At 41.2% G+C, this 4,861-nt stretch overlaps 1 non-coding gene across 1 annotated transcript; it reads right to left on the bottom strand.

Annotated features, from left to right (window-relative positions):
- Positions 1–4,440: 4,440 nt before the first annotated feature.
- LOC130497814 (small nucleolar RNA R71) lies at positions 4,441–4,547 on the bottom strand. Its single transcript, XR_008936827.1, has one exon. It is a non-coding gene; the product is annotated as a small nucleolar RNA R71 (small nucleolar RNA).
- Positions 4,548–4,861: the final 314 nt, after the last annotated feature.

Here is a 4,861-nt window from a genome sequence, read left to right as displayed (position 1 = left end):
TGTGAATGGTCCTATCTTGCATCTTGTTCCACTTGAGCAGCTTAGCATTCTGAGAAAGAGCTTCGCGCAAACCGGCGCTCGTAGTGGCACCTCTATAAGGTTGGAAGTGGTATCGGTCTGTTCCATATAATGGACCTGGTGTCGCTGGTCCCTCTTCTTCCTCTTATCGCTGGTCGCAAACTGGGTCTAGCTGTCCCAGAGGACTCTGCCCGTGCTCTCTTCTTCCTCTTGCGCGGGGCGTTGATGGGGCCTAACTCAGGATGGCCTTGTGGGACAAGATACTGAGGCTCTGGGTCAAACTTGATGTGCTCAGGGAGTGAGGTAAATGCTTCATTAGGTAGGAGGAAGTAGGACTTAATGCTGGGGTTATAGCCGGAGTAGAACTGGTAGGCATATTGGACCCCTGTTGTTCCTCCTAAGAAGCAGGTCTTCTTCAAGTACATGAGATCGATGTAACGAGCATCTTTCTTCACTGGTCCTAGCTTAGTCCCAACTGCTGCTAAGATAGGTGTGATGAGTTTTCCTATAAGTAGCCTCGGTGTGGCATCATCGTTCGTCCAAGCCCAATACTTATAGTAGATGAACCTCCTCACAAGAACTCCTATCAGTCCCAAATCCTTGTATTGCTGCAGGGTTGTGGTCTGTAGTTTACCATTCTCATCCAAAGGAAGAAGTGCTAGTCCCAAGAATTTCAATTCATCTTCATTTACTCCTCCAGGTTCTCTTCTGCAGTAGAAGGTATGACTGAGTACCTTTGCAGCATATCTCACCCATGGGCTTGTGATTTCATTGCACTTATCACTGCCAGGATCCCGTGCTCCTTCAGCAATCCAAGTCCAAACATCATTTGAGATCAAGGTGGATGAGGGTAAGCGTGATTCTGCATCATCCGACAATCCAAAGATAGAACTGAGCTGCTTAAAACCCATCCTGTGAAGCTTCCCTTTGACCTTGAAGACAATGTGTCCAAATCCCTCCTGTTCATCATACTCATCATGGAAGACTGCTGAAACTGAGGCCAAGAACTGATAGGAGACTTCCTCATGTACCGGATAAGCCATTCCAAGAAAGGATTCCATTCCCATGTTGCGGAAGAGGAGCCGCACATCTTCAAGGATCCCGAGTGTTCGCAGAGCGGAGATATCTGGAAACCTCATTGAAGATAGCGGGATCTTTTTGATGTGCGCTAGCAACTTAGTGTAGGGCGGAATGTTATCAACTCGTCTCTCTGGCTCTTCCTCTTCAGCAACTACAGCTTCTTCTTCAATTTCGGTCGCTGATTTAAGAGCTTCTTCTATCTCTCTTTCAGTATCTACCTCAGCTTCTAGCTCTTCTCTGGTTTTGTGGCGGCTCACACGGTTCTCTCTAGCAGGTTTCCTTCGGATCGCGGAACTGCGGGTTTCTCTTTCTGGTGAGTCTTGAGAACTTGATGCTATTCACTTTCCTTTGGTTTGCTTTGTTCCTTTCCCCGTATCTCTCGCCATCGCGTTCTGCAAAACAAACACTTAGAAGTGTGTAAGTTACATGGGAATCAATCATCACACAAAACACTAAACTCTCTCAAAACACAATTGAACACGTTTTTCACCAATCCAACTCATCAAATAAGCTAATTAGAACATGAACATCAGTTTTAAAGCAAGAAATCGAGCATGCAATTCAAAATTTTGAAATTTTTTTTTTTTAGATTGCAGCTGATTCACAATACCTTAGCTTGATTTGATGAAAATCGATTGGAGATGGTGAAGAAAGAGGGAATTTCGGGATCTCAGCAACAAAAATCAATGGATTTGGTTGAGAGATGAGAGAGTTGTGTTCTTGAGGCTATGGAGAGTGTTTGAGAGGGGAGATGTCGTGAGAAGAGGGTGAAGTGAGGGAGAGAGGCGAGTCGAGGGTTTTGAGGGGTAAACCAGTTTGGTTCAATTTAATTGAACCGGAAATCAGAGAAGAGACACTTACCTGGCACGTGCAGCGGTTTTATGGCGCGGGACAGAAGGCCGCTGGGACCAAAAATCCGCTGGGAGTGTTATCAAGCAGCGGGATGAGATACCGCTGCAGAAGGCCGCTCCAGATTACGCAATTCTGTGTGATAAAATCACGTTTTTAATGCAGCGGTTTCTCGTCACGCCATTAGGCCGCTGGGACCAAAAGGCCGCTGTGACACTTCACACACAAAACACGTCTCTTGATCTGCTCCAAGTCTCCCAACTGGTTTGTAACACCTAATAGACAAAGACTAGACCCAAAAACAATCTAGAAAATCAAAGAAAATAAAATTATGTACAAGGATAGACATGGGACTTCCTCCCAAGTGAGCTTGTTTTAAGTCTCTAGCTTGACTTTACCTCCTTCGAGGTTAGGCCGGGGTGGGATCAGTGATATACCATGAATTTCACCCATTTTTAGCCATGGTATATGAGTGTTTTCAATCATATTTACTACGTTTTCAAAGTATTTTAGAGTATTTTCAGGCACAGGTACTTAATTGAAGAAAGCAATACTTTTAAGGCATTTTTGGAGTATTCTCACGAATGAAGAATCGACCGATAGGAATCATGCGAGGTCAGACGATTAGAGTCAATTACAATCGATCGACAGATATCGAAGAGTGTCGATCGACATTAAGCCATTCGATGGATTACGATTTAGAAGATTTTCAAGTATCACAAAGTGTGCTATTTACACAATTAGTCCCTGGCCGCCTGTTAGGCTTTATATACTAGGGTTTTGTATCATTCTAGAGGCAGACTTGCCTAGAGACCTAGTGGAGAAGAGAAGCAATTTGGCTACCTTAGGAGAAGAGTTAGAGTTGGAGAGATAGATCTGAGACTGCAAAACAGAGAAGATCTTGAACTCCCTTTTTATCTTACTCATTACTCTTGTGTTCCTTATTTCATATTAAGTTTTATTCAAACCATCATGACTTTGTCTCTCATGAATATATCTGAGTAAACCTAATTGTTAGATTTAGGTTTCTCATAAGGGTGAATCATATGATGAGATTGTGACAATTGTTAGGGTGATTAAATTAGTCTTTTCACTTTAGTTATTCTTAATACTAGATTTAGGATTGATCACCCTTAAATCTAGATCTTAGGATTGAAGAGATAACCAACTGTATACTCTCAATACCCTGAAATAAACTAAAGTGATCTAACTGACTAGACACATGCGAAAGGTGGTCTAGATCATTAGAGAACGTTTTCAACCAAATCGATAACGCTTGCTAGAATTACCATCGATCGATACAACCATCGTTGTAGCGATCGATTGTTTGAAAGGTGTATCGATCGATTAGACGAAAGTCGTATCGATCGACTCATTTCCGAGATCAACAAACGACAGTTGAGATCCGGGATCTAGTAAAGGAGACCCTACTGGTTGTACCAATTGCTTGAGTTTAAAAGACTAAAGCCCTAATGTCATTTTCAAACTGCATAAATTCATACCTCAGAAATACCTGGATCTAGCTATTTTCCTCATTAAGAAACAACCTTCATTTCAGTTACTGAACAACTTCCTTGTTCACGTTAATATTTACTGCTTAAAAACATATAAAACCTTAAGTCTATCTTTATTTCTAATTAATTGAACCTTCAAGTAATCCTAGAGTCCTTGTGTATTCGATCTCTAAGTATTACATCTGAACCTCTTATTTGAGAGAGTAATTCACTTTTTAGGATAATTTGAGTGATATCAAATTTGGCGCCGTTGCCGGGGACTCTTTCTCTATACTTTTAGATTTAATTTAGGATTTAGCATAGACTTAGTTACTTTTGCTAATTTTTTCTATTCTTTTGTTTTACAACACAAAGGATGGAGAATACAGATGTCGGCCAAGCATCGATCGACACGGAACATTGTCAATCGAGCGACACAGATACAGAAGAATCTATCGTTTCATCCGAAAATTTATCGATCGATACCACCCAGCCGGAAGCAGGTAAGTACCCTCTTACCGATGCTGATAATGAGAAAGTAGTCCAAACTGAACCAATAGGTCAATCAAGCAACATTTCTAGCCAAACTAATGAAAAACAGGGGACTGAAATCCCTGTTAAGTCAAACTCTACCTTAAACATAGGTAAAGAAATTAAATTGCCCTTGCAAGACTACTTAAACCCCAATAGGACCTATTCCAATAGGTCCGCTATTAGAGTACCTGATGACGTCACCACGAAAACCAAGTTTGATGTTGATTACTATAATATGGTGCGTCGAATGCCTTTTAAACGATCTTCCTTAGAACATCCACAAGACCACATCGAAGGTCTAGAGGAAATAATTCCAGACGAATACATTCGTTGCAGACTTTTCCCATTTTCACTAGAAGGGGAAGCTTTGAGATGGTTAAACTGTCTACCAAAATGATCCCTAACTAGTTGGAAGGAGATTAGAAACACTTTTCTTAAGAGATTCTTCGACGATGCTCGTTACTGGGAAGTAAGGAAGCGAATCTCTACCTTCCGTCAAAATCCTCAGGAATCATTCAAAAACGCTTGGGGAAGATTCAAGAGTTATGAACTCGAATGCCCCCACCATGGTTATCCAGAACCACAATTTCTTAAGATTTTTTACAAAGGTGTTATTCTGAGCTATAAGACAACGTTTGATACAGCAAGCGAAGGGAATTCGTTACTAGAAATCCTATGGAAGCAAGACGCTTAATCGAAAACATGGCAACAGGAAGATCTTATGAAGAGATGAATGAAGAAAAAGAAAAAGCTGTAAACTCGATAGAAAATACTGAGTTATCTGAGATAAAGAATTCTATAAATTCGCTTCATTCCCTCCTAACAGATCTAAACCCACCTAGACTGTGCCAGTACTACAATAAAACTCCTATATCAGAAGATGAGCT

Source organism: Raphanus sativus, chromosome 1, assembly GCF_000801105.2.
Source record: "Raphanus sativus cultivar WK10039 chromosome 1, ASM80110v3, whole genome shotgun sequence".
Taxonomy (NCBI): domain Eukaryota; kingdom Viridiplantae; phylum Streptophyta; class Magnoliopsida; order Brassicales; family Brassicaceae; genus Raphanus; species Raphanus sativus.
This window is presented reverse-complemented; position numbering and strand designations above follow the sequence as displayed.